Raw genomic sequence first — 23550 nt, forward strand, 5'->3', positions numbered from 1 at the left:
CCCCCCCCCCCCCCCCCCGTCACTTCCCGCTCCCGCCATTCCCCTCTCTCTCGCGCGGTTGTACTCGTGGAAAAAGGAACTGGGACGGACGTCCGCCTGTCGGGAAAGCCCGCGGGATTGAATCGGCATACGAGGCTCGCCGTCGGTCGGGGTGTCAATTCAAAGCGACGTAATCTCCGCTCAGCGCGGCCAATAATCGGCTTATTGATTTTGATTTGCCGCTCGCGTAAAGGTACAACGGTGAACGCATAACGCGGACGCGCTCCAACTTCGCCGACCGGCCGAACACTCGCATTGTGCGCGTCGTGGAAACACCCGACTCCGCGAAATTATCCTCCTTCTCGCCGAGAAAGAACGCTGACTCTGCTAATTACACGCCGCTGGGCTTGGTCTAACTTATTTTTTTCTTCCTCCGCGAAAACATCAGGAGCGGATAATTCTATATTCTCACGAGCCACTGGTTGGAAAATGTCATTAAGTATATCAGGGCGGGGTGGATCGTTTGTGTGACAGAGGTTGTTTTATTGATAATAGTCGTTAAAATAGTAACACGTTTCAATACTTACGAAGCGTGTTTAATAAAGATTACGGATAAGATTGATCGAATACGGCACTTTAAAGTCTCCAGTGCGTCGAGGTATATCGTACGGTTATAAATTCGCTGTTCTAAAGATAAAACTCGCTGAGGATAAAATTTATATTCGCATGTGAAAGTTACTAGGATTAAAAGTTATATTCGAAGCTTCGAAATTTCGAATCTCGAATAGTACTGTTTCTAGAATTTATATTACGAAATAAGTCCCCTCATACGACGCGTGCAAAATATAATGCGTATATGTTTCTGTCTTTTCACTTACGAAAAAAGAAACAATGTAAAAATAAGTGAAAGAGTAAGTTTTATTTAAGCACAGATTCACCTTCGTTGTTATTACCGTATTTGTTATTACCGATTACAGAGCCTACGTGAAAGTAAGTGAACGAAAGAAATAATTTCACCATTGTTGCTATATCATTGTTGCGAATGGTGGTAGCAAAACAGGGCGGGACAATGGACGACGTGCGAAGCGTGAGTAAATGTACACATTGTTACGTATTTATTCACGAATCGCGCGCGGAAAGCATAATTGAACGAAGCAATAGAACCGATCGCGAAATAGCATTCGTGAATCCCGAGCTGCGTGGTGTAATATCGCGCTCGGATAAATTTACCTAATTTTATTTTATCGCTCCGCGCACTGATAAGATTTGAAAAAATTGTACTCTCGAATAGACTCGAGAAAATCGCTTCATCGTTCATTATTCTTATCGCACGCAAAGTTTCAAACATTCCAATAACCGCCGGCGTGTTTAACAGCTACGAAATCGCACGCTTTCTCGCGTTGCGCGTTTAAGGGCGAATTTCGTCAACGACTTTCCGAAATGAACCGGTCCCAATCAGAGACGTCTGTTTCCGGGAAACAATAAAAAAAAAAAACAACACCGTAGCAGAGTACAGTGCATATCCGTAATATTTGCCAATTACAATACCTCGCGCGATGTACCGACGAAGCGTTTTCCGCCAAAAGCGCGCGCGAAATTACCCCTCTGGTTCGTGAGAGACGCGGTAGACGCGCAAGCGAGGAAGTTCGTCAACGTCTCGCCGTAGTCGAGAGTTAATCCGCGAAACGTTCGGCCCTCGGGGACACCGTCGAAAGGACGATAAACGGCCGTCGACTTTACGCCCCGATGACGACCGTGCGCGCGCGCGCGTGCAAATTTGCGCGTTTCGCGGAATTATATATAATGTCGCGCGCCCGCGCGTTAAAACCGGCTGCCGCGCGGGGCGGCGAAAGTTCCGCCGCGATAAACTAGTTGACGCTTTTAACGATACCGGCGACGTTTATTCGCGGGCGCGCTCTTACGTGAAAATCCCTATAGAAAGCCGCGCCGTATAACACGGCGCTCGCTTTGCGGTACCGTTCGAGCGACAAATTGAACTAAAAATAACCGCTTTGCGCTCGCCGATGCCACCTGACTACTCGTGCGTGCGCGAAGGTGGCCTCGCGCGCCTAGTACACGATATGTACACTTCACCTGGCTGCTCCTTTGAGCGGCCGACACGCTGGGAGATCGCCTTGCGAATTACGTGTACGTGTATGCATATGCCGGCCGGCCGGCCGTGTACAGCTTTTTACAGCCTGACCTACCTTTCGCCCACGTGTTAAACACCGTCCGCTTCGCGCGCAGAAACCCTCGGATCACCCGCGACCCGTCGAACACACCCGAGCACGAGCTTTGCGGCACGGTATTAAAGTCCACGGCTCCGTGTGGGTATTTGGATAGGAGTACCATTCGGGCGATACGATCCCTCGATCGAGGAACATTAAAACCTTGGAAACCAGGGGAAATTACTTACTCTCTCTTAATATAATATATGTATGCTCCGAAAGCGTACCACTCATGATCTTTTCTTGTTATAAACTTTCAAACCATACTATGGAAATAACTCATTACATGTTAAGTTACCCAAGGATAAATCTGGAAAGGTAAGAGTAAGTATTTTTCTCTTGCTTAAATGATTTTGGTTACTCTCAACATTCGTCAGTGAACGTTACTTTCGGCCACTATTTTGATGTCCGAGAACCTTTTGTCACCTTTTCTGCCAAGAAGCAGTCACTATTTCATTTTATTGTTTCGGTGACTGAATAATGGCAGCGCTGCCTTTAGGAGGTCTATGTGGGAAGAGCGGTTCGTCGAAGTATGCGCAACCGTTGATAAAACATCGGCTCGCGTTTGTCGAGTGAGAGAGGTACGCGCCATTAAAAATTCGGAAATATCGGAATATTCCGAGGATTCGGGCGTTTGCATGCATAATTGCGCGCCCGGTTCCATTCTCTCTCTCTCTCTCTCTCTCTCTTTCGTTGATCCAAATATTGGAATATTTATTGAATTTAAAATACCCGCGGAATTTAAAATGTGTCGATGCGGCGTCCGTCGAGCTATTTTTAGAATCAGCGTTTATTTTTTCGGACTTTTTTTTCGCGAGGTGCATTACAAACGAAACACCGGTCGAAATTTGCATGCGCGGACAGCGAACGGCCGGCTGTTCCGCGTCGAACATGGACGTTAAATGCGACCGATTGATATTAATCGGGCGATTAATAATCACATTAAGCAGACGCCGTGCGCGCGATCGCTTTATAATTACCGCGCCCGTGCGTTTACGCCGTGCGCGAACATTTCGCGGTGTCTTTTCAACAATTTACATCACGATCGCTCTCGAGGCGGCTGAACCTTGACTCGCCCGCGAAATACCGCGCACGTGTTGCCGTCGATATTCGCAACCCGGGTTACACGTTTTTCTCTCCTCGCCTGTGCACACGCGGAGACACCGACGTGTCGCGCCCGTTCTCGACACATTCACGAGCCGCAGGGCGAGAGGGCGATCTTCATCCAGCCGATTATTATATGGGTTCGACAGCGGGGTATACGCTCGTGGACGCTCGGCTGAGGTGAGGGCGAACGGTTTCTTCCGCGCGACAGATCAAAACCGCTCGAATCGAAGCGCGCGGCGCGCCTCTGAGGTGTACGGACCAGCTGGCACAAAAAGGGGGCCATTGCTTCCGGTTCCGTTCGCCCGGGCCAGTCGGAAAGAATTAACGCGAACGTGTTACCAGTTCGTTCAAAGGCGTCGCACCACCGACAATGCATATGTGTGCGCGAATGTTTTCACGTGTATACAGAACGACCACCGTTGACGCGAAGCTCGAGGGCGCGCGCGTTTACGTTAAACGTACATGCGATAGGCAAACAACACTTTTAACTTTTAGCCGGTGCGACGGCGTGCCGCCGGCGCGCCCTGTCCTCATTCAATTACCGTCGAAATCCCTTGTCGTCGGGCATTAAAGCCACGTCTAATCCCGGGGATACACGGGGATACGCGAGACAAGGACGGTCCTCGAGCCGTGCTAAGCTTCGCGGGGAATCTCTTTGGGGTAACGGTAATCGATGAAAAAAGCTAAAACGGTAACAATGGCGGCTCTCCTCCTTCTCTTCGTCCTCCTCCTCCTCGTCGCGTTGCACTTGCTGCGAGTAAAGCTCGAAGCAGCGGCGCATTCAGGGCTTTTTTTTTTATAGAAGGATAGAAGAACACCTGGAGCACAGGTGTTGTTCGTATAATAATAGTTATTAATATAATTATACTTGAACTTGTAACATAATCTTGGATTGCACGACCGACACAGGGAATCTTTGGAATTTAATCAGCGCAAGAATTCGTGAAATTTTGCCGTTTTAAAAAAAGCTCCAGGTATTTCCTCTCCGTTCGGTAGTCATTTAAAGGTTTTTGTTAATTCAAAAAGAGTTTTTGGCTGGAAGAGTTGCAGGTAAAATATCGTGAAAGGGCGTGTTGTAGTGTCAATCGACAATTGCGTGAGCTAATAAAGTAAAACCGGCGAACGTCAGTGTTTTTAACTGCTGTTATTGCACAAACATTGTTCTTCCTATCGACCTATTATCACAATAACCTGGTTTGACTTCGCTCCCGCGTCTCTCCCTGTTTGACCCATTTTCACTTTTAAAACAAGCGACAATGAGAGAACAAAAAAATTCCGCTTTAATGCGATCATAATCAAATATAACAGCATATGAAACACTTTTGTGTGCACGCTGCATAAATATCTATTTAAAAGTGAAAACGCGCAGGTGCTACGTCTGTGACGTTTTCGAGAAGACCCCATAATTTTATCAATTTTCCGCTTTTGAACAGATATTTATGCAGTGCACACGAAAGGAAATCATATACTGTTATATTTAGTTAAGACCGCATTAAAATGCAATTTTTCGCTCACGAATTGGCGCTCGTTTAAACACAAGCGAGCTGAATGCGAAAACAAACGCAGGAAATAAATGAAGCAATAAAGGTGAAGCCGTTATTGTTGAATGGCACACGTGTCTCACTTTTCAATTTAAAAATTCTGACGAAAAAGAACGCGCGGGAACCTCGGCAGTTCCTATAAATACCTTCGGACTTCGTGCGATAAGAATGACACGTAAAAAGCAACATTGATTCGCACGAAACGAAAGAGGATAAAATAAATGAATTTCGAACTGCGGATTCTCACACCTCACCGTGCACGCGTCATTCGCGAAACGATGAAACATTGTGCGCTGACGTGTCTATTTAAATAAGAATAGCGCGCTCCAATTAATCTATCGGAAAAGTCCGCTTTTATTTTTCCGCGTTTTGATGCGCGATTCTATTGAGGGGAAAAAACCGATCTCGCGTAAACACTGCGTGATGTGCGAACTACAAACGTCATGAATGAGAATATAGATTTAATATAGAATATTGAATTAATCAAGCATCAAGTAATTCTGAAATAACCCCTTCCGTAGCGTCGAAAAAGGTAGCATCGATAATTTGTATAGCGTTACTCCTGGAAATTCTTTAATGGTTTTTTACATTCAACAGAATCTGAATCTCAGGATTTACGTAAAATCCAAATTTCGGCTCGGGTATTTCTTTATTGTCCTTGTTCTAACTTCCAATATAAACGTCCGTTTATATTGGAAATATTCTGCATAATAAATAACTTTACGCACTCGTAAATATATGATGTGTCATTGCTTACGTTTCGATATCCTGCGTTCTCCGTTCATCTTGGCTTCCCTCATCCAACATCTTGCTTCTAGTTATTCGTTATAACACTCGGGATACCTGGTCATGGCACTGACAATTGCACTGACACTCGCGTAGATACGATGCGTTCGCAGAAACACGTGTTAATTAACACGATGCGATAACGAGAATCCGATTGAATATTTCAACAAATGATGAAATATTTTGACCATCCGACGCAGGAATTGTAACTGACGCATCGATACACGCAGTCTGCGTGTCGTCGGCTCGGAACGTAATGTAACACTTGGTCACGGAAAAGTACGCAACGCACGTGAATACGAAAACAAATGGGCGAAAAGGGCTACGTCATCTCAATCACCAACTGTCGCCCGCTGAACGGGCCGAGAAATCGCAACAATCAGCACTCAACACATTCTTGACCTTCAAGGCGATCAAACCGACGAACTTTCGCGTGCCGCGTACTTTCCCGAATGTTTTCATTACGCTCCGAGACGCCGAACAAAATACATACCGCGGAGAACATCTATCGGTGAATTAGTTTATTATTTCCGTCGGGCGATTGAATTTTTCGTTGGTTTTTGGAACATTTGATCGAATTCTCGTCGGCAGCGCGTTATCGTGCGTTTCTCCGATCGAGTTGTATCTACGTGAGTGTCAGTGCCAATGCCATGATTGAGTATCTAGAATATCACGATGAGCAGCCAGGAGCAGGATGTTGGATCGGGATGTTTAGACGGAGAACATAGGGTGCCAGGATGTGGGCAGAGTACATCATATGTTTCCAGATGCGTCAATTATTATACATATTTATTATAAAGAATGTTCATGAGTAACGGCTTGTAATTAATGATAGTCTCAATCACTATAATAATGCACATGAATACCGGCTTTAGAATCTAATGTAATATCGCAAGTGTTAATGGGTTCGTTTAATAATGTTTCTTGGACCATAAGGCAATTTCATCTTAATCATAAATTTCATCTTAAATTTACCAACGCGTTAAAACAAATTATCTAATTAATATTTCAGTATTTTTCCATTTGAACATCGATCGGATGATTTCAAGACTTATTTCTTATGAAACATAAAATAAATTTACGCTAATGTTGAGAGACAGGTTTGCTCTAAAATTTTTATTAAAAGAACCGTATAAAGATCTTTTTTACTATTTCAAGTAGATGTATGTCCAAGCTAATTCGTTATTCGCAGGAAGTATTACTTTTCGACCACGATTCCGTTACTTATAAAAAAGTAATTGAAATTGTATTTAACCTAATTTCGACATTTTTGGAAGTTCTCGAAATAAGCGGTTCAAATAACGTGTTAACGCTTTTATGTCTGAGCTCCGGTCGATTTGTACAGGTTAAAAATTCCTCTGATGTGTCGTGCATTGCGCGACGAAATTTCATGAGCCCATTGATTCGTCGACTCGCAATGTTCGGGGGAATCGTCTGGGAATCTCGGAAGTTGGGGGATGGAGGTTCCGTCGATAGGGGTTGGATTCTGGGCACGCGACTGCGAGACAAATATTTTCAGAAATATCACCTCGAAGTCATAAAACTGTGACCGATCCACTTTCCACGAGGAGGGCACATTCACTTGTCGACGATACTTTCGTCCTTCCTCCTTTCATTCTTCATCCTGTTTTGTCGTCTTAGAGCTGCTTACTATGTAAATATATAAACTAGCTATGTAAATATACCCCTTAAAATTCCGTTTGTCCACGCGAGATTTCTTCCCAAGGTGAGATAAAATCGACCAGGGTTTATTTGTGGCAACTTTTCCAATCTGAGCGCTAAATGCTTCACCGAGCAACTCCGAAATTGAAAATCCGTTAAAGCGGAGTGCGCTTCAAATTAAACGACGGATAGTACTTGATTATTTGTTTATTTTCCCTCAACTCCTCGAGTTCCTCCGTTCTCGTTTGCTCAAAGAAATATTCGCATCTAATTAACCTTTATTATTAAGAAAAGTTCGCTCACTGAATTATTTTAATTAAATTCTACAACGTTACACACACAGATACATTTGCGTGAATTATTCTTACGATTTTATTTATTATGCACGTAATAAAAAAATCCTCGCTTTTTATTTTAACCCGACATATTTCATCTGTAACGGATGATCGCCCAGTTCTTATCCCATCTTTACTTGAAGGAACCTTTCGTTTAAATCTTTCCGTCGCTTCCTCCCAGCCACTCTCTCGCTTTCAACTTCGGCGTAAAAAGAGTACGATAGAAAGTACGAGCAATCGTGGTTATTTTCGCTCGGCCGATCCGATACGTGGAAGCCATTGTTCGCGCGATCCTAGTTTGGCAATGATCCTCGGTGTCAGCCAGTCTAATAAAAGCCGGGTCGAGCTTGCGAACGACTACCGATCGAGCTCGATTGTGATTCATCCCTGCCGCTCCGGCCTGGATAAAAATCGACCGTCCTCCTTGATAATTTCGCGTCCATATCATGGAACAGCTATATACGGAGAGAAAGAGAGAGAAGGCAATAGGAAAGATAAAAATATATTAATTATTGACGCGATATTATTCGAAGGAACTTATTTTGAGACTGTCCCAAATCCATATTAAAAAAAATGAAGACTGCATTAAAATATCTCGGAGAAAAACATTCTAAATTCATACTTTCGAGAGACCAAGATTATACGGGCACATAAAGTTATCCACGGCTCTAAAACGCATAATTTACAAATATCATCCTTAATTTGAAAGTCAGATGGACGACTCGTGATACAAAAGGGGAATATTTTAATTATGTTTGAAATACGTTTCGTACAGTGATAGCGATTGTTTCTGACTCATTATTTTATATTTGCGTGCTTAATTTATATATGATGCGTAACGGGCAAATATATAATAGATCATCGCGAACGGTTTCGAGCAAACGTACAAATAGCAGTCTCGATTGAAAACAATTCGAGTCGTTCTGTGAAACGATTAAATCCAATTTTCGTCAGTTCGGGGATTCGATTTAAAATATATTTGATTTCGGATTGAATTTTGAACAAAAATCTGATTCTGAGTCGAACACGCGTAATACGCGGAATATCATATCGAAAATGTACGCTAAACAATCAAATATATCATTAATGAAATACACGTTCATGAAAATTGCGTTTAATCGCTTTCAAATTAATCCAAACTGCTCCGACAGGGAAAACGCTAAAAGTGAAACTGTAAATTGGATTTCGCCAGCCGATTATCAAATAAGCGTATCTCAAATAATTGACTAAAGCTAAACGGTAGCTTATTAATTCCGCTTTCGAAATAATAAATTAAAAAAAAAAAAAAGAAGTAATTCGTATTCATGTGAAATCATTTATTAGAACAATGTAACAATTAAAAAAGGCAATTTATTTAATTTTAACATAAAAAGGTCGAGAACAAATTCTATACTCTTTCTAAATTTCTTCGAGTTCTGTGCGGAGAAAATATTGTAATAAAAATTACAAAACTTTGTAATAGTGGACCATATCGGAATTATAACTGAAATTTTTATGAGTGTTGTAATTTTTAATGATATATATCATGTAGACTCATTATTAAAGATTACAACACACATAGGAATTTCGATAATAATTCCGGTATATTCCAGCATTAAAAACTTTTGTTGTAATTTTTACAGTATTTTCTCCGTGTAAATTAGAGTGGCAGTTTCATTCATTTGCAGTGAGTTTTCATTTATTTCACTCATAATACTGCCACTCTAATTTAAAACACACTCCAAGAAATTTCGAGGATACATACATAACTAATTGCGCGTAGCAAAAATCGAAAAATTCATCCTCTCAACGCCTGTTATCACAATTTCTCTTTTTATTTTTTTTCTAAATCGATAGTCCGAGGATCGTGAAGAGGGTGAAAGATTCGTGGATAAATCCGGAGACAATAGTTATCGATAGCGTTCGTACGTGTACCTCCGCTTGATCCGCGTTTCCCATGAGACTCTTGGGAGACGTTCGGCTGATGGCGAATTGCCAAGCAGACACAATCCATACTATAAATACTAGTGCGCATCACTGTGCCATCCTGGCGCATCGTGCCATCCGCGCAGTTTCATTACGTTCCGTACTATCCTCGTTCTGTGTAAGGTGTGAAGATGACATTTCATTTCTAAGCACCGCAACATTTGACGCAAGTTCTATTTGTACCCGCTGTAGTTCCACATCATTGAACATTACTGCATTTAAATGTACGACATCTTGTAAAACTTCCAAGCCGAAAATGTTGTGCTTAAGAGCGATTTTCCAAACTAATCGAGGAAAACTTTTGTTCACATTTTGCGTGAAATTTTCCAGATATCTTTCTGGTAAATTATCTTTTGATATATCTTCATAAATGGATTTAATCGCGTCTTAAACTACAAGAGAAAGGCTTCGCGAAATTCGCCTCTGATTCTGCTTCCATTATTTTATGTTATTGAGGCATAAAAAATAATATTTTGACCTCCAACTTTTGGTAGAAGACTTTTAAAGAGTTACTTTATGGGAAAATGTAAAAAAATATTGATTTTTTGATCTCAACAAGTCTTGTTATTCCTTAACACTTTTCGCGTGGCACCTTCCTCTAAAGGAAAGAAAAGGAAATTGTGCGTTGAAAACGACTCGTTATAGCATATGTATCGTGCGTAGTTCGGAAGACTTTAACGGGAATGGAATGGATTTTGACATGCGGAAACGTTTGTGATTTTCCACTCTATATGCTCCGCGTGGTTTTATCAGCTTCCGCTCTGTACGCGCTTCATATGCGCGACGTGTCGGATGATTTATATTACCGCGAAAAATCCGCTTGCGTTAATGTTGACTCAGCTAATATTCTAAATGACATGGATAAAAAAGAAATAGAACGAGCTATCAGCGAACGAAATGACTCATTTTAGACTTATTAAAGACAATTACACATGAATTTTTATTTTATATGAAGAGGAAAGAGGGAGAGAGATGTGGAGAGATTTTTTCATTAATTTCTAAATTTTAGTAAAATGAATTTGTATCCATGGTAGAAATATATAGTTTTCTTAGACAACCATCCAGTTACTGTTTATTAATACATTTTCATTAATTATAACAATACAGCGTAGGAAATGGATAAGAAGACTCGATAGACTTTTATTCGGGAGTACTTTCTGGACAAAACTTTCATGAACAGCAGGCTTGCTTATTAATCAATCGAATAGTTTTTTGCCCATTTATTGTTCTGTTTTCGTTCAATATGGATTCAAATTTTGCGCATCTTTTGTGCGCAATAATTGCAGGAAAAGTGTTACGTCTTGATTGGGATCACAAGTAATTTTATTCCTCAATTACTAGACAGAAGTAACTGTCCAGTAACTGTTCAAAAAACGCATGAAATTTCTACCAACTTCTACGTACGTACATGTACAAAGCATTCTCGCAAAAAATTAGAGACTCCGCGGCGGATTTTTGCGACGAGACGTATCGCGTGTGACGGTCAAACGATTTACGTTCTATAGGAAAAATCCGCAAGCGTGATTCACGTGTTAACGTAATCAACGCGAAAAGTACAAGCTTCGCGAAGGTGGACATGCGAATTCCTGCGTTACGCCGCAGGACTCTCAGGCTAATGGCGCCGTTTATTCGACTTGCGCTCAGACTGCAAGTGGTCGATATCGGGTTTCGGTATACGTTTAAAGAGAACGATGAAGAAAGAGAGAGGACAGTTTCTGGGGGAGACGGAACATCGCGAGCGGGTCGAATCGATCGTTTTAACGTGACACGAGTAAGAACATTAGCGTTGCGCGTATGCCGAGAGAGAGAGAAAGAGAGAGAGAGAGAGAGAAAATACGCGGCGAGAAAAAGAGACGGTATGACCGGTGGAAGGACGAAGGAGATGGATGTTAAAAAAACGAGAAAGAGTGGGAAAAGGAAAGCAGCGGCGGCGAGTGCAACATTTATTGGACGTTATTAAATATAATGCCGCGAGGCGTGTCCCCCTTCGGGAGAGTTTTCCGATAACTTCGTAATTCGCTAAAAGGATCCTAGCTACGGGACTTTTAAGACGTACCTCTTCCTCCCTCTTCTTCTCCGCGATGTCTTATCGGTCTACTACTACGTGTTTCCCAACGAGGTTTGTTATCAGGTTTTCTAAAGGACGCAATGTTACGTCTCTCTCTCTTTCTCTCTTTCTCTTTTTCTCTCTTTCTCTTTTTCTCTCTCTGCCTCTTTCTCACTCGAAATGACTATCATCGAAGGACGTAACGGTCACAATTTTCCGCAGTGAAGTCGGTAGCCACTCGCGATTTGTAATTACATCGTTCATTTGACGGGCCGATCTCCGAATGATTTACACCGTTGAAATCGACGAGAACTTTTGTTTGAGAATAAACACAGGCCCTACGAGATACAATAGGTCACTCCTCCGCGGCTTTTCTGTAAAAGCGTTCCGCACGCGAGGCACACTCGCTCCGTTATAAATAGAGTTATAACCTAAGAAAGAACAGCGAGTCGCCCGGTAAGCCGAAGTTAGTGAATCCAGGTCGACGGCGCTCAGCTGCGTCAAGAGAGAGAGAGAGAGAGAGAGGGGAATAGGTGCGTATCGAAACGCGTGTACACGGTATTTATTCTAGCCGACGGTAATCCATGTTCCTACGATCCACTCGCGATCATAAGTATGTCGTTTATCGCGACAGCTCGAATATGTAATTTTCCAGATAAAGTGACGCTTCACGCCGGCCGGTGTTGAGGTGCTGCTGTAACGTCGCGCCGGTAAATACTATGCAAATGTAAACTCGTATCGAGCGTTCGAATTTAGCGGGAGGTGTACAACGCGCGAATCCTCCGCTGACGCTCCGACTAAGAGCCATGGCGTGTCACTCTAATGGCAATGTCGACGGGTGAAATTTACCTGAAAATCGCGTTAGCCGCGAAGTTTCGGCCGTCTAGTATTTCCGGCGGAGATTATCGCGAAAGGGACTCCTTGCTACAACGCTGAGCTCTCAAATTGAATTGAGACTACGGCGCCCTGCTTCATGCATGCGCGCCCTTTCTCGAGGCGTTGCGAGAAATTTCCTCGGTGCGGCGTAAATTCGGCTACGGCGGTCGCGAACGCACACGCTCTCCACCCAACGTCAGGTCCACTAAATGCAACCAATCTTCGATACACAATGCAGCCTGCCTCGGCCGCCGTGCTAAATTTTAACGATGAATTATTATTCGACGAAATTTGCGGCCGATGATTCCCCGGCGAAAATCTCCCTCTAGAAGGAAGCGGTTCTTTCTAGCTGAAGCGCGAATAAGACTTTCGAGGGAGCGTAGAATCCGCTTGAAGTTAAACGAAGGTTATAGGTTCCTTCTAAGTATGTTTGCAGTCTCGAACGCTTTAAGTTAGCAAGAATTATTCGTCACGAACATACATAAGGGAATCCGAGGAGTCTTGATCCTTTGGGAGACTTGATCCCTAGCCATTATTCCGACAATGAAGAGATTTAATTCTTTTTTCATGTTAGCAGCAGTGCTCATTCTTTATTGTAGAGAACGTTAAATGCCATTTTGACAGTGAATACCGATAACAACAGAATGAGGATGTGTTTTATACTTTTGGGATGCTTAATTCTTTTTTTTCGTAAATATTCAATTGTTTTTTTAAGTTGTTTTGTAATGCTTAATTCTTTTTTTTCGTAAATATTCAAATGTTTTTTTAAGTTGTTTTGTAATTAGATTAAAACTCCATAATGGAATGAAAAGTTGACTGCTTAAGAAGGTAATTACAAAGTTAGTCAACAAAAATCTATTAAAAAAAATAAAATGAAAATTTGGGAAAAGTACTACTTGAGTAAATACAATCCAGATAGCCGGATTGAGGACGTTGGTATATTATTACTGCTTGTCGCGAATGAAAAAAACACATCTTTATTCCACAGATGTCAATTATGCATTGATAAGGGAGGTAGACATTTTGAAAAATGTTTATAACCATATGTGTTTCTAGTTGCTTATTTGTAAAACACGATATATACTGAATAAAATATATATTCTTTTAAAACTGCGATTGTGGCAGCCATATCTCAGAAACTAAGCGTTTGAGGACACATATTTATCAAGACTTTTTTCACTTATTTTTTTATACACAATTTATCTTGCGAATGTTTGTCAGTGGAATTCAAATGCACTCTGCATGACTCTAATATTTTCTCCCTCCTGAAATAATAGCTCGATACGCAAATCTTTGCATAAAAAGCGGATTAAATTGCGACTCAAGTAGCGATACACTTGCCGAGCGAAACGGAAAACCGTGAAGTTTCACAAAGCAAGGAGGAGAATCTCCCGATAAGATATGCGTAGCGATGGAATCGAGTTACTCATCGAAAACCGTATCGCCTAACGATTTCCCCGTTTTTCGCGTCTGGTGAACGCAAAGCCAAGCAAGGCGGAGTAATAGCTATAACCGTTACGGTTCGCCGAAGTAATAATTATTCGTCGGGGGCGCGTTTTACTAGGCCGGAGCCATGGCGGTAGGATACGAGTAATGGGACGCGTTATAGAACTTCGCGATCCACCCCGGCTGCATCTAGTAGATCGGTTATCACTTTGGGGGGCTTAGCCGAGGATCCGTGCAAATTGAGCGCCGTATCCCCTCCTCCTCCTTCCCCCGTCCCGCACCTCGTCTTACTCCAGTACTCGGTGTACACCGCCTCTTTGAGATTCTAGAATTAGTGCTCCGCGGGGTGTGAGAGCGAGCGAGTAAGTGGATATACCCTCTCGATTTAATCGATTATCCATCCTGCCGTGCCGGCGAACGCATCCACCGGCGTATTTGCGGCGCGCGTCCGCGTGCACGACGCGAGAATGCGCGCAACGCGCCGTCTTGGATTTAAAATTAGTTTCCATCCACGACACGTCGATACGGCCGCGCGAAACTGTCGCCAGTCGCGGCGATTAACCCCCTTCCCTCCCTCCCGGCTGTCCCGTCCCTGTCGCAATCCTGTTTTTAATCCACCGTTCTCTTCTCTTCGCGTCCCTCTCGAGAAGTCGCGGGAGCGCCCACCGCTGTGTGTACAGTGCGGAATATTACGGTTCAACATTAATATATTAAGTCTGCTATCGTCTCTCTTTCTCTCTCTCTCTCTCTCTCTCTCTCGCACGTCTCCGTGAGCTTATGAACATTCGCGAGATGTATTCCCTCGGACCTTAACGAGAAACAAATTTTACGAGCGTCTGTGCTCAAGACGCTCGGAATAAGCGTCTAGGATGCTTCGACGCGAAAGATGTTGCCTTCGGTAAACAATTTTCTTCACAGCGCTATACGTTGTCTCGCACGCGGATATCCGGTAATTCTCGTGCAATTTGTTGCTCCAACGAAGTCGACCGTACGCGAATATTTGGGTTAACTCGAGATATATCGTTGTCACAAGATACATTGTTGTAATTATTGCTGTTATTTTGCGAGTGTAGTACATGCCTTTCCCAATAACGAGGGGAGAAAACACGCGTTAATTGGTGTCAAATTGCCGCGGTATAACTCTTACCGGTTCGAGGTTCTTCGGGTTCTTTGCTCGGTCTCTGCGTCGGTCCTAATTGCATGTCAGATTTTATTGCACGGGGTCTAAGAGTCGCGTGTTTAAGAGAGAAATAGTCCGTCTCGTCGTTAATCTACGAAGGAGGATTCGACAGTAAAGGAGAAGCACGGGGAGAGAGCGCGCAGTGAAGCCGGAACAATTTATGTACGCCATAAGCTCGAGATGTAGGCAAATTCCACGAAGGAAAGGGGGTTATCATTCTCGCAGCTCTCGTACCTCCTTCCGCGGCGACTTTAGCGCAGCAAACGTGACTTCAAAGAGACCCCGTTCTCAAGTGCTTTGCCGTAACTTTCGTCACGACACGAAAGAACTGGAAAATTCGTTCGCATAGAATTTTCATCGACGTCTAAGCCGAGTGCTTTTAACCCCCTCTCGGCTTCGCATTTTATTGCATGAAACGGCAACATGTCCACCGTGTTGGATTTCTTGGCTGATTTGTAGTTGATTCCTGCTTAAGAAAGAATCGAGATACTCTTTATGCTACCGGGCGATCGAACGAGGAATCTCTCGAAAATCAAATCTCCGGTGTATCAGAAAAGTCAGAAGAAGATGGAAAAATTTTTTAGTTCTTAGAGGAAAGTATTATGCGAAAATTTATGTTACCGAGACAGAGGGAGCATCAAGACTGAATTTAATCGGTTATCGAATATAATTTTATCGGGGCATTAAAGTCTCTCACTTGGAAAATAATTTTTTCGGAGCACTAACCTACTTTCGTTGCGCGTGCGGTGACACGAATATTTATTGGTCGTATCGTCTAATTTGTTGCTCGAGTGAAGCCGAATGCGCGCGCGAGCGAGGGAACAAACGAGCTCGCGTTAGTTGCCTGCATTGTATTATTATCCTCTTGCGACCTCGTAGGCTCGCGTAAGCATCGACGAAAATCCGACATTATTCCCGCGTTTGCCTGAAGCGCAAATAGGCTAACTTCCAATCGTAAACCAAGCGCGAAATAGCGCGATGTACGGCAAGGAGTCGCTCGGAACGTGAATTTGGATTCCGGAGCGACCGAAAGTTCGACCGTAAAAATCTGAAAAACGAAAAGTCCGGCGTAGGGAACGATCCCGCAGCAATCTTTTTGATTTATCCACGGTTTCACAAAAATCGATCTGAAAAAGACAATTCGAGAGATAATCACAAACCAAACAAAACGTGCGTTTAAAAGAGCGATGATGTATCTTCACAATAAAAAAATAAACCAAGAACTGTCAAAGTGAGATATCAGAGATATAGTCATATCGACTCTCAAACTTAGTATTTAAGGAAACTGGAAATTTCATACTTAATCGAATAGGTTCATCCGCGATTACACTCGCGAGAGTTTCGCGAGAAACGATAATTCCACGTTCAATCGATGGTAGGAGCCGGCGGATCAGTTATCGGCGGAATAGAGACGTTGTGTTTTTCAGAACGTAATTTCTTCCCTCGCACGGAGGGAGATCGGGAGAAGTATTTCCCGTGGGCAATCTCGGATTGGAGATTACGATGCAGTTATCCTCCTTTAATCCGGAGTGCGGCTCTCCCCCGCCGTCTACCGTTGTTAGCGCGATCCACCACCGCCTCCGTCGCCTCCTTCGCGAGCCGCGTTGGCCACTAGCTCTTCATTAACACGATACCTCGTGGGGGCCGTTCGTGCTTGTTAGCGATCCGACAGCTTCGCGGCATGGCCCGCCGGCCTGTCCGAATTTTTCGATTATGATATCTGCGCGATCTAAAACTGAATTTCTTTTTTCAATACGAATTCCGCACGCAAACGGGGAAAGTCGGCCGCGAATTAGTCGGAGAATCCGCGAAAGTGAGGCTAAAGGCGGCACCGTGAATCTGGGGCATATTTTGTAATTATTATGTCTGGAATTAAAATTGGAATACTTTTGACGTTTAGATTTCTATATTCGTATTACAACGGAAAAGCGATAATTCACGCACAAGGCACAGTTAAAGCAAGATAAAGCAATATGTATATATATTTTCATTGATAATACCGTATGATTATATTTGAAAATGAAATTGATATAATTTCAACGGGTTTCTATATTCGTCGCAACGGACTTGAAAATTTGCGTAATGCACGGTTAAAACGATTTACGAGGAAAGGTTATATAGACAAATCGTTTATATCCTTGATAAGCCTCTTTTAAAGTATTTTGAGCTGGATAAGAGAAGTAAATTCGCGCGGAAATAGAATATATATTTCATTATAAAGTCAAAATATTATACTTTGATCATTTGACATATATTCGTACATCTTAATGCAATATCTAACTTAATTTTTCACATGTTTTTTACTTTCAGATTATAAAGCTCTTAATTCCTAAGTAGAATAATAATTATTATTATTACATAATTTGCTAATTTCCTAAACGTCTTAATTTTAATTTAAGAAGATACAAATACGAAAAAGAAGCATGTAAAAGGAGAAAGTAAAAAAATTTGAAAGTAGTTTACATGATACCTTTTTTTCCGTGTATTGCTCGGCTGTAACGGAAGAAACATCGCGTGTTGACAAATTGCACGATCGAAGGGCTAACGAGCTCACGAGCGGGGAGTATTTGATTTCCGGCGATCTCGCTAATGAATGTTGCCTTCGACATATTGCACAGTCACCTAATTGCCCAAGTCACCGTGCCGGCCGGGTGTTGTGTTCTTCAAGAATTTTCCAATTTTGCCGTCCGCTCTCTTCTAACAAGCTCTTCTGTCTTTTGAGGCAGACGAAACTTCCACGAGCTCGCACAAGATAATGGCCCTGGTTTCCAATCGACGCAATCGTTTATCGTTATTAGCGACGTGGAGTGGTCATTCTCTTTATCCCCAATCCCCCTACAAACCCAGGCGCTACCTCGAACGAAGAAGGGAAACGAAGAAGGCGCGTTTCTTCCTCAGAACTTCGGAATAATACTAACGACTCGTGAGAAAGTGCGCTTAACTTTCGAGCCGTCGCCTCGTTTGCGTTACTTTCAACTATTCGTTCATTAATAGGGAACAGTTTAAGATTATTAAATATCGATGAGAGAGGCCCCAGACGGTGTAGATATACATTGGAAAGGCTGCCCTCGAGTATCGCAGCCTCGAAATAAAATATAAACGAACACTCGGCCGCACCGACGACAGTCCGCTGGATTATTAAGCGATATTTGCCCGCGGCTTCGTGAATTATAATTCACGATAGACGTAGAAGAGAAGAATTAATTCAACCGGGACAAGCTGACGCCGCGCGCTGGGTCGTCAGACACGAAAGCTCCGTAACAAGTTGGGGACGAGTGGCTCAACGCGAGCTTGACGTTGACGTGGCGCGCATTTCCGGCGAAACAACGACGAAAGTAGACGTAAAGCAGATTCTCTCTAACAATAGGGAAATAGGGACGCCTAATGGAAGCGATCGAGCCGATAGACGAGCGCGCCCTGTCGTCACGGCTGCTGATCGGCGTGGCACGCAACCCCGACGTTAAGCTCTTCAACCGCCGTTCGACGGCCTCGAAGAGGATCTATTAGCGTCGTCCCCGATGGCCCCAGTTGGCCGAGAGATGGCGAGCTCGATTTACCGCGTGTAGTTAAACCTCCGAATGGTCCGCGATTGGTCCGCCAGCTTTTTTCTGGCGACGTGTCCAAGATCACTCTTCTTCTTTTCTTCTCCCCTTTTCTCCTCCTCCTCCTCTTCCTCCTCCTTCTTCTCCTGCTCTTTCTCCTCCTCTTCTGCCGACCTCCTCGCAGTTACGAGGCGCGGGATGTATTGTACTCGCTGTCTCTTCGCTCCTCGTCTCATCGCTCTTCTCCTCTTCCGCCTCGCTCTCGGACCCTTAACTCTAAAGTTAGCTTATCCCTCCGCGACCCCCTTCTTCATCCTCCTCACCTTCCTCCGTCTTTCTCTTTCGCTCGCTTCGCCGCGCAACGTATGAAGTGTCCCCGCGTTGTTGTCTCCATCGGCCGGCGTTGCTTCCGATCGAACGCGTTCGCAGTCTCGTTACGGTCCGCTGAGTAAATTCGAGCAGAACCCCGATCATTTTCTCTGTCTCTTTCTCTCCCCCCTCTCTCTCTTTCCTTCTCTCTCTCTCTCTCTCTCTTTCTTTCTCTCTCTCTCTCTCCCTCTTTTTTTCTCTTTCTTTTACCCCTTTATTCACCCTTTTTCGTTTCTCAGTTTCTGTTACATAAGAAAGCGCGGTGAACGACAGTGCCGCGCGGAAGTGAGAAGAAAACGCCAGCACGTACCTGGAGTATCGTCCTTCTCGTTCCAGGCGTCATAAGAAGACGAGGCTCGAGCTTTCGCCGCTTCTTGACCGAGTGTCTTCAAGCTGGAGCTGGCAAAGAGGGCTTTCGACCTGAGGGGGTGAGTACTGCCTCGTTCTTTGTTCTACCGTAAGCACGGATCGCGTCTACTCGCCGCCGAACTTCTCTCTGATTTTCTGGCCGATCTGTTTCTCGTCTGTACTGTGTATTCGCGATCAATTAGAGGCAGGATTTAGTTTAAGGCTGCGGTTGCCTCTGTTGGAATCGCTTGCCTATCCGGATAAGTTGAGGCACTCCAAACCAATAGTTTGCGACTCGATACAATAAATCAATTCTATTTATTTGCGTTTGTATTTTTTGTGTTGTATTTCTACGTCGAAGGAATGTTACTTCTCTAATTAAAAAGATTTTCAACGATGTGATATTGATACTTATAAAAATGCGATATTGCATAGGGAGAAAGATTTCTTTGGATTTAATAAGATACCTTTAATTAAAGCAAATTTGTCTATTCTCTCGGAATAGAACAAACGAATGAATGTTTGACTCAACAGGATTGTTTGGTTTTTCAAATAGCAAATATCCCTCTCTCTAATGATACCGTTTTTTTTTTCTATCAAACAACAAATCATCGTACAAAAATCGTATTTGTACGATGAAGAGGGAAGTATATTTGAGAAAAGATCAATCGACAATTTCTTGGAAACACATGTATCACGGAGAAAGATCTATCTCTTTTCAATTAGAGGAGAATCGTCCCATTTCTTAGAAATCTAACTGAATATTACGAGTGCGTCAACTTATCCAATCGGACAGGTTGTTCGTTAATCTCTTTTTCCCGCTCGTCTTTTTTCGGACAGGGGCTGCGATATCCTCCCGTCTCGTCCGTAAATATCCTTGAAAGCACGTCTGGTTTCGATAAATCGCTCCGGCTGGGAACGCGCGTGCCGCGATGCTCGCCACATGATTGATGATGGCTGTCGCGTAATTGGCGAAAGGTAGGAGTACCTTTGATGCGCTGCTAAGATCTACTTGACACCGCGCGGTATGCCAGACAAATGGATTCGACGGGACTAGTCCGTCATTCGGACATTAGAGGCAGGCTTAACATTCATTCACGTTCGAGTAACAATGAGGACACCGTGCGTTATTATCAGCATGACGAGCAACATTTCGGCCATTTGCCGCGCTAGAGGCGCGATGTTCTTGGCAACCTGGCGCGATACAATGTTGTGGCACTTTGATTGGTGGCCCTAACGTGCGCTAGTAAGTGCATGTATGTATGTATATCCGGTGATCTGTAGCTGACGTGCTTTTCCCGCAACACTATAGGCATCCGTTCGGCCCAAAAGGCGACTCGTAACGATCAAACGGCAAGCACACACGGCGAACAAGTTGCAGCGGTGAAACGCGAGACTACACACGTACTCTTTTCTCACCGTCGAATTTTATGAGACATAAATTTTTTTCAAACAACATAACACATCGGAATACCCAAGTAGAAACTTTGAATCTCTTAGAGACCGTAAATCTCGCGAGAGAGTGCTGATCTCTGCTTCTAATATAATGCTCCTTGCAAGTCCCATTTTGAATTTACCAATGTCTTCTTTGCACTTCTTGTCATTGTTTTTTGTTATTGTGTCCAAAATCCAAATTTATCCAAGATCAAATATAAAAACTTTAAACTCGCAACTGCTGTTTGCCTTTGCAATTGTTTTTTCATCTTTTTTACGTCTCTAAATTCTATCAATATTTTCAACGCTATTAAAAAAAAAAATTAAAGAAGGGATTATTATTAAGAGAAAAAAGTTTGTTATTATATATCTTCAAGTCTCAATATGGAGAAGACAGCGGTAAATAACCATTTGTAGTATCAAAGGAGCACAATAGAGCCTATACAGGGTTCGTATCCCAAGATCCCGATTGATCCTTCGAGTTCGATGGAATTTGCAAGGTTAATGTGGAACCAAATTTCGACTCGGCTATATACCTACCTACCTACGCTGTGACTGTGAATACAGCAGGGCTAACGAAATTCTACTACCCACATTGTACGCGGGTTCATATATTCGTGCGGTCTACGGACGCGACCCGGCGAAGGATGAAAATTTAAGTGACACCGCGCACATCGTAACACATTGTGACTAGTGTAAAAAGCTCATAACAAAATCTCGTAACCGATATTACACGCATGACTACATATATTCGCGCGACATGGTATTTCGGCGCGGTATAATCGCGAAAAATGTGAAAATTCGAGCGACGTCACGCATTAGAATCTACCGTTGACGACTAATAGCGAACGAAGTGAATCGTTCAGGGTTCTAGTGATAATTAAAGATATTAATTCACGACGTGCGTATATCTCCTAAAATTCGTGGACGATCGCGCCCCATCCATGTCGAGGTTGTCTCGCGCAGCGGACGACAGCAAAATTTCGTCATTTTCACGTAAACACAGACACCCCGCGCGATTCTCGCTGCGAGAAATGAGGTCAAGTCAATACTCGTCATTTAAACAAGCGCGCCACGCTATTGTACCACGGCCCGAAAAAAACCCGCTTACGCCAGCAGGTGGAAAGCGCTGCAATATTAAGTGGTGCTTAAATTTATCAATCCTTCGCACACCCTAGCCACTTCGTCATGATCGATACGTTGAAATGTAATTGAAAAAAAAAAAGAAAATTACGATCGATAAAGAGAACGAGAGGGGCGTTTTGTAACGAAGAACGACGCTAGTCCGTCTTGTTGATTTTTTTCATAGGATACTTTGTTAAGTTGAATTAGTGAAAATGTCTATTAATTGAATCAGAGAAACATCGATAATCAGTGAATATTCATTTATTTTTAGTGAAAACTCTTCTATTTAGCTCTTTTGTTTAATATTTCACTGATTTTGGCCAGTGAAAGATTTATCGCAAATCGCTGTTACGCGTCCTAGCAGAAATATATGTAGATATCATATATGCAATATTCCAATCATATGTTGTATTTGGCATAGTTCGTATAGTAGCAGACTCAAGAGGTAGAGATTTCTAGTCTCATCAGGATAAACATGTGTTTTTCAAATACGATATAAATTAAATCAACTAAACATAATTATAAAAATACTTCAGGCAAAATCATTAACAATAATTTAAGAGTGGGATTAAGATAATAAAAAAGAAGTAATAAATAATATCTCTTTTCATTGTTCCTGCAGTTAGTTTTCTCCGATGGAAACAGTCGCTGCTACTAGCAGACATTTGTAGCGAAATTTTATCGATTTGCAATACTATATTTATAACTATGATTACTCGTGATTATAGATCGCTTCTCAGTGATAATACACTGATTGCACTTTAGAGAGCAAGCAACGCTCAGATTAAATCTGAAGAACTTGAGGAAATTTGCGCTTGATTTGACGAATCATATAAATTATACTGTGAAGTTATTTCCCGGCAATATTGGAAGGTTGGAGGCGTTTTCGCCTTCCAGACATAATTTAAGAATATAAGAAAATCCATTTATTTGAAAGCCCCGAGTTTTCACGTATACCTGAAGTTTTCACATCCGCCCTGGATACCGAACAATCTAAGTTACCGCGAGCGAAACACGTAATATCGAGGAGTTCTTAAGGCGAGTTGACACGTTAAATAATTTACCGCTTACGTACACAACGATAAATGTCAGATCGCTTTTCATCTTCTATTTCCGTTGAACCGGAACTCCTTGAAACTATCGTATCGATGCCGCGTTGGGAAAATGGGATGAAACGTTGGAAAAATATTACATGCATTGTGTAACGGTATCTTGAATTTTTCATTGTGCGGCCGCTATTTCTGCGTTAAAAAAAAAAAAACAAGAAGGATGCACGTTAGAATTTACCGGTTTAGTTTCTCAATAAACTAGTCGCATTCCACCTCAGGAGGAAGGAGGACAGCTCTTACCCGTCGGGAAATTTGGAAAAAGGGATCCTTGGAAAAGGAAGGAACTTCGAACTTCGTTCGGAAAAATCCGCGTTCCGGACTCGGCGACATGTCGAGAGTGTTTTTACACTTTCTTTGACGCTAAACCGACGATGATCGCGCGAACTGCCAGTCGAAAATTCCGACGAGGCGCGTCTTGCCACCGGCGAACGGAACGGACAGAGAGTGGACCGAGGACAGAGGGACGGGGGG

General features: G+C 43.0%; 1 protein-coding gene across 2 annotated transcripts in view; it reads right to left on the minus strand.

Moving 5' to 3' along the window:
- Positions 1 to 23550, minus strand: part of LOC106746722 — a 56387-nt gene that overhangs the window by 10895 nt on the left and 21942 nt on the right. Inside the window, exon 1 of one of the 2 annotated variants that reach the window (XM_014623591.1) lies at positions 11660 to 11678. The exons of the other annotated variant lie outside the window; for it this stretch is intronic. The gene's annotated coding sequence lies outside the window, so the exon portion shown is untranslated. Of the gene's footprint in view, positions 1 to 11659; positions 11679 to 23550 lie in introns of those variants that run through there. 2 annotated transcript variants of the gene reach the window in all.

Source organism: Dinoponera quadriceps, unplaced genomic scaffold, assembly GCF_001313825.1.
Source record: "Dinoponera quadriceps isolate SergipeBrazil2010 unplaced genomic scaffold, ASM131382v1 scaffold1565, whole genome shotgun sequence".
NCBI classification, from domain to species: domain Eukaryota; kingdom Metazoa; phylum Arthropoda; class Insecta; order Hymenoptera; family Formicidae; genus Dinoponera; species Dinoponera quadriceps.